Here is a 7,799-nt window from a genome sequence, read left to right as displayed (position 1 = left end):
ACTGTAATGATAATGGAGTGAAATGTCAGTTTTATTTAATGAATGATCATATACCAAATTCAAGTCTAATAACATATCTAAGCACATGACAGGTGTGGTGGTCCCATTTTCCCCCACGTAAACATGTTGTCATGCAAAGGTAGGTGACACATCATTACATTCATGTTCTATTAAATCACCTTTGTTATTTTTTAGTTGAGTCATTGGTTCAAAAACAAGAACTTTTAACTATTTTTGATAAACATGTTCCTAAACCTGGCCACGCAATTTTTTCCATTGTGAAATATTTTATGGAGAGGTGGGATATTACACCTGAGAAATATATGATTTATCCCAAACAAAAAAAGTTATAGTGCACATATCATAAACTATTTTAGGAAATGTTAAATCGACGACAGGCACCATGAGAAGGACTGCATGTGAAATCCATTAGGGATTTAAGAATGAACAGGCTCCTCTGACAACGATTTCGCAATGTAATCTCTTTTTAACAGTTTTGGTCACACACCTCCCCAGAGGTCCATCCAGCCTTTTTATCTGGCAGTAGCCAATGAACGGGATTAGCAGACAGGAGGTAACTAAGTGTGGTCCGGCCTCTCCGCTATGTGGAAGCACAGGGAAAGGGCAATTCACTTACTGTCAGATCACTCACTGGCTCTGTCGGGTCAAGTCAGTGGTCGGTCTCAGTTACCAGACCAAATCAGAGCTGTAAAGTAGCCTAAACTACAGTTGTAGTTGGATAACCACAATGCCCCAAATATAAACGCTGGCATTTTATTTGCGTTGTCCATTTTGAACTTAATGAAATACTGCAATGGTTATTAGTGAATTTAATAACTTCTTATATTTCTGTACAGAAAATGAGATTATTTCGTTTAATTATCATCAATTCCCCGGACCGCATGGTGGCAGGAAAAGCTGTTGCGCAAATGTTGACGTTTTTGCATCATTTGTAGCCCAGTTGGTTCGATAGGGCTGTATATAAATGTTGTCCAGTGGGCGACCATCTCCCTCTACAGTTGTGAGTATGGTGTCCAACCGGTTAGCTAGCACAAGGCAGTTTATATTGGGACAGTTGAATCTGTTCAGCCTTTGTTCCTTTGCGTACGGCCTTGCGTAGCATCGCTCTCCGCTGAACATAATTTTGGACACCGTTTTATTCCAAAGGAATTCGTTAATCATCTACGGAATATCTTGGATCAAGGTATGGACAAAAATATAATGGCTCTGGTTGATACATTTGATGTTTAATTGAAACATACACTGAGTGTACAAAACATTAGGAACACCTTCCTAATATTGAGTTGCATCCCTTTTGCCCTCAAAACAGCCTCAATTTTTCGGGACATGGACTACAAGGTGTCGAACGCGTTCCACAGGGATGCTGGCTAATGTTGACGCCTATGCTTCCCCCAGTTATGTCAAAACTGTTGAGCGTGAAAAACCCAGCAGCGTTACAGTTCTTGACACAATAAAACCGGTGCGCCTGGCACCTACTACCATACCCGGTTGAATAAAAAATAAAAAAATTATATATTTTTTATTTTACCTTTATTTAACCAGGTAGGCAAGTTGAGAACAAGTTCTCATTTACAATTGCGACCTGGCCAAGATAAAGCAAAGCAGTTCGACAGATACAACGACACAGAGTTACACATGGAGTAAAACAAACATACAGTCAATAATACAGTATAAACAAGTCTATATACAATGTGAGCAAATGAGGTGAGAAGGGAGGTAAAGGCAAAAAAGGCCATGGTGGCAAAGTAAATACAATATAGCAAGTAAAACACTGGAATGGTAGTTTTGCAATGGAAGAATGTGCAAAGTAGAAATAAAAATAATGGGGTGCAAAGGAGCAAAATAAATAAATAAATAAATAAATTAAAATTAAATACAGTTGGGAAAGAGGTAGTTGTTTGGGCTAAATTATAGGTGGGCTATGTACAGGTGCAGTAATCTGTGAGCTGCTCTGACAGTTGGTGCTTAAAGCTAGTGAGGGAGATAAGTGTTTCCAGTTTCAGAGATAGAGAATTGCACACATACACAATCCATATCTCATTTGTCTCAAGGCTAATTTTTTTATTTTATTTAACCTGATTCCTCTCCTTCATCTACACTGATTGAAGTGGATTTAACAGGTGACATCAATAAGGAACAACTTTAGTCTGGATTCACCTGGTCAGTCGATGTCATGGACAGAGCAGGTGTTCTTAATGTTTTGTACACTCGGTACATCATTATTTTGTATTTATAAAATGTACCGATGAGTACGTCGGTGTTCCAAACTGTTCCATTGAGAACGGTCCGACCAGTGCAAGTGATGTGTGTGATGTAGCAACAATCTTATCGGATGAGGATGTTCTTGTTGGACAGAGGGTCTAATTATGTTGTTTTTTTCTCCCTCCCTAAAGTGTCCACTCAATTTTCGGATGGGCAGTGCGCTCCTCCTCTCAAACACTGACAAATTAACACAGCAGCAGTGATTGGAGAGGAACAGCGCGCCCGGGAAATAAGTGCTAAGCGCCGGACTTGCGGATAACATATTCTTGGGCACTTTTTTACGCATGGTAGTAACTGGAATTGTAAGGATATTAACAGATTATTTTTCTATTTCATGGAGTTAAAACCGTGTTTAAGGTAATGCTTTGTATTGTTATTATTGTAATTTATATGATTTAATTAAGCATTTTATTAGGGTTTGTTGAAATTGTTGAAATCCTCAAGAAGTTTCAATTTACTTAAAACATCCAGGTACTTTGCTTTAGAATGTGTTATGAACATTAATGAGCCTTTATGATGACCTTTACAGGGTTTATCATATTGTGTTTCTCTATTTGCCTTGGAACAGGGATTTAATAATAATCTAGAGCGACAAGTTACATTTTCAGGTGTTTTATTTGAGCATCGTTTGCGGAGGATAGCTTCATTGGACAACACAGTTAAGTACGTGCAGCTTTTGTAGGCAACGTTGCCTTGTCCGTGTAGCCTAACTCAAAGTGTGTCCACATTTGAAGACTAAATGTTGTATTATTCTGTAGACTGTGTAGCCTGATAGGTGAAACCGTTCCACTCAGTTACGCGCCACCTTTCTGAAAGTTTATATTCTAATGGTATTGATCATATCAAGTCCTTAAATGTAAGCAACATTGACATAGGGTAGCCCACAGCTGTTTTCATATATAGCGTAGTGGGAAAGGTTGACAATTAAAATAATCTGTTTCACAGTTCAAACTCGTAGCAAGGTGCATTTTATAGTGACATACAGCACTAGCTGCTTAATGGCAACCCCTCTTTTATCCTCATATGCGCCAAACACCTGTAACCAATTATACACCCGTCGAGTGACGCTAATGCAGTATTCTTATATTATTCACCCAGCATGACTGCATTTTAATTTCCCAAAACACTGAGAAACCTACTGAGGATTTCAACAATTGTATAAACTGCATGCTTGCACATATGCGCTTTTATGCACAAGCAGGGAGAACGAATAACACACACTATGTAAACCTATTTGTAAACAGTGTAAATGGTTATTGAAAAAATAGTTTAAATTGTAAAACAAGGCTATCCAAATGATTGCGCGCTATACACTGGTTAATGAGACAGTAGGCATAATCTCCTCCTCCCAGACGGCTCTCTAGCAATTTTGCCTTGAAATGAGGCTAATAATATAGATAAATCAATGACAGAACGCGATGCCGTGCCACAGTTAGACAGATTACAGATTAATACATAGGCTACAACTCACTGACTACCCCCTCCCCCTCTAAAAAATCAAATAAAAAGACACAAGTCGCCTGTTTCTTTCGATGACTGTTCCTTTTAGGGTTGAGTGTATTGATTCACCTCTAGACTCGTATCACTAATTAACATGTCAAAGAGTTTACCCGCCCTGAACTCTCCCGCAATCCACTCAAAGAGTGATATCAGATAAATGTGTTTCTTTAACATTTTCAATTGTGTTTACATAACCACAGTGCAAATGAGGCCACTCACAGGCACTCTTCAGCGTCCCCCTTTATCCCACACGTTTGTGATTTGACTCCACAGGAGGCTACCTCCATGGGGTTCTCAATCTCACCACCCACTCATTAGGAGGAAGTGACCAGACTGACAAATTACCCTTAGAGCACCTTTGGGGCATGATACTAGCAGTAGAGAGACCATGGACGCTTGTTCTGGGCTGTGAAATGACACTGCATCCAATTTCCCCCTATCAGGATTCCCTTATCATTCAGTTAGCTTCCCCACTCACTTCTGAATGTGCTGACATGGCAATCTTATGAAATCTTCACTGTAATGAATGTGTTTTTTGCCCACTTGGGTCTTGCTAGAGACCTTATAGCAGATGGGGGTATGTCTCATTATAACTATCAATTAATGCATTGCGTTTCCATCCCACCTTCAGGCTCAAGATGATACTGAATGTAAAACATATCCTGTGGTTATACTGCCTGTGTCAAACTGTATCTGGGTTTGGTAAGTGTAGCCTACTACTACTACTACTACTACTACTTCTACTACTACTCTCTCTCCCTCTATCTCTGGGTGTTTTGCAAGTGGTCAGACACAACTTTTTGACCCCCAGTCAATTGCGAACTACTATGTTGTATTGGTTTCCATTCTGTAATCATTGCTGTTACAACCCCATGTCTCACAGCAGTAAGGTTTCACCCCAGTCTTCAAGTGATGCAGACTGCACCAAGTCAGTGACTGTGAGCCCACAGCCCTGCTCTCCTAGCAGGGTGAGGTCAGCCCTGTGCTAGGCAACAGTTGGCAGCTAGAGCCTCAGGTCCTTGGCCCTATCTCTGGGTACAGACAGGACACCTTTCAAGCCCAGGTCCCAGTCTAGATTCGGCTAAAACAGCTGGATTCACATCTCAGCACTAATAAGTCCCTCTGTTTAGAGCCCTGGCTCATGCCTTTAGGGGCTGTCCCACACCACTTACAAAACATTCTGAACATTGTTGCTCGGAACGTTCGTCGATTCCCTCCAATGGGATAATCCTGTTCCGGTGGCCTAGGTGATTCAGCCTGTTGCTCTGACATTGCGTCTGGCATTGTGAGGGTGTGCACTGTGTGTAGTGTGGCTCTGACTGTCATATAGACCGAGACTGGGAGTCACTTTGTGTGGATAACTTTATACAAAGGAATAGTTAACGATAGGGAATTGTGAATAACCTTGATCTGGAGGACTGTTCGCCTGTCTGACCTGCTGCCTGAAAGTGTTTTCCCAACTCCAGTACACGAGTCCCCCAAAAAGCACACATTTTTGTTGCCCCAGACAAACTCACCTAATTCAACTAATTGAGGGCTTAATGATTAGTTGACAAGTTGAATCAGGTGTGCTTGTCCGGGGCAACACAACAAATTTGTGCTGTTTGGGGGTAATCGGGGACTGGAGTTGGGAAACACTGGTCTAGAATGACCAGATGCGATGCTAATTTCACAGGCATTATCTGAACCCGGGTCTCACACAGGAGAATCCAACTTCTTGACCGTTAGACTTTGGGCAGAGGGCCAACAGTCATTTTGAAGTCTCAGGCATGGCTACCAATCACGAGACCATGAGCAACCATGTACCTGACACACGTCCTCTACATTTACCCTACATTCTCCACTGGAAGTGCTTCTTAGTCTGACTAGGCATAATCTGTGTTTGGGAAACCAGCCAATCTTTTTAGCGCTGATACCCAGGAAGAACAAGGAATCAGTTGGTCTTATGGTACAGGACAAGTTGTATAGTTGTGGAACAACTTTTAAGGATGGAGACATGCCTTTCCTGTTCGACCTCTGTTTTGTGGGTGGAGAACATATATTTTATGTAATACACTTTTTCTATACAGCACATTGTGAATATACAGTATTTCACTGGAAGGCTCCCCACCCATCATGTTGAGGATGATGATTGACTTCCCAAGGGCCAGTTTGGTACTATGATCCATGTTTTTTTTCTATATAGTCTTGGAGTGAATGTAACACCCTCTGTGTATGTTATTGAATGAGAGGTTCATAGCAAAATAGCAATGCCCTTGACAGTAACACTTTACATTAAGTTGCCCCTATTAATATTTAACTACACAGTAATAACTGTAGTAACAACATAGTAGTTACATCGCTGTTTGTGTAATTACATGTAATACGGTTATGCCTCTAACAGTTATTAAACAATTTGAACAGGGAATGTGTAATTACACATTCAAAGGTTATTCCACATGTGTAATTACTGATAGCGCGACAGCTTTATTACCATGGAATCTCCTGCTCTACTATTTTGGCTCATCACATACTGTATTTTGCTGCTATTGATCATTATCTATCCTGTCACCTAGTCACTAGTCAAGATTGTTATATTGTAAGTGCAATGTAATTAAAAATAGTTATACATATTTTTCTCCTGTCTCCTAATTTCTCCTGGTCAGCCTATTGTCTGCAAAGGTTGTTACATTGTAACTACATAGTCATCATAAAGGTGAACATACTGGGTTTCACTTTACATTAAGTTGCTTGCCCCTGAGTAGGTGCATGTACGCCATAGATGCGCGTATGTAACTACAATGTTCTTACATTACACTTGGCTTCTCCAAGCTCTGATGCTGCAGATGGTCTTTAGTAGCCTACCAAACTTGCCAACTGCCTGGTATTCAGCACCCTCTAATCACTCTGACTTCAAAGAAAATGTGTTCAAAACTCTAATCAAACACTTCATGAGAGCCCATGAGCTCATGTTGCGCAACATTTCTATTGGATATGCAATTGCCCCAGAAAACAAAGTGATGGCCTGTACTAAAAAGAGGAGGATCCCATCAGCTTTCCATAGGCTAGGCCTACTATATTTATTTCTCAACTTTCCTAATATTAAGCACATAGTTTATCTTTACAACAGGAGTATAGCCTACCCGACTGGTATGAAAATGAACCATGGTTAAAAGCGTCCTCAATTCGCTATTTTAGTACTTAGATGATATGTATTTCTTCCCATTGTCCCTGTTTCGAGATAGGTGCATGATAATGGTCCATTCCAAGTCAAAACACATACAGTACCAGTCAAAAGTTAGGAAACACCTCCACAATCACCCAGACCTCAACCCAATTGAGATGGTTTGGGATGAGTTGGACCGCAGAGTGAAGAAAATGCAGCCAACAAGTGCTCAGCATATGTGGAAAAGCATTCCAGGTGACTACCTCATGAGGCTGGTTGAGAGGCTCACAAGTGTGCAAAGCTGTCATCAAGGCAAAGGGTGGCTACTTTGAAGAATCTAAAATCACTTTTTTGGTTACCACATGATTTCATATGTGTTATTTCATAGTTTGATGCCTTCACTATTTTTCTACATATAAAATAGTAAAAATAAAGAAAAACCTTTAATGAGTAGGTGTGTCCAAACTTTTGACTGGTACTGTATATTATTTAGTAAATGTAAAAGACAAGATTAAATCAAGAATAGTCTGATGGGTGACAATATTAGCCTATCACTATATATTATCACTTGTGAATGATGCCCAAACATAAGAAACTGCCTTTTGTGACTTTTTAAAATCAGAGCAACACGTGTTGCTACCATGCTGTGTTTTCATGTGCAGCTGCCATGCTATGTTGTCATCTTAGGTCTCTCTTTATGTAGTGTTGTGTTGTCTCTCGTTGTAGTGGTGTGTATTTTGTCCTATATTTTTATTTAATTTATTTATATTTTTTAACCCAGCCCCCAGCCCCACAGGAGCCCTTTTACCTTTTGGTAGGCCGTCATTGTAAATAAGAATTTGCTCTTAACTCACTTGCCTAGTTATATAAA

This window comes from Oncorhynchus tshawytscha, linkage group LG12 (assembly GCF_018296145.1).
Source record: "Oncorhynchus tshawytscha isolate Ot180627B linkage group LG12, Otsh_v2.0, whole genome shotgun sequence".
NCBI classification, from domain to species: Eukaryota; Metazoa; Chordata; class Actinopteri; order Salmoniformes; family Salmonidae; genus Oncorhynchus; species Oncorhynchus tshawytscha.
This window is presented reverse-complemented; position numbering follows the sequence as displayed.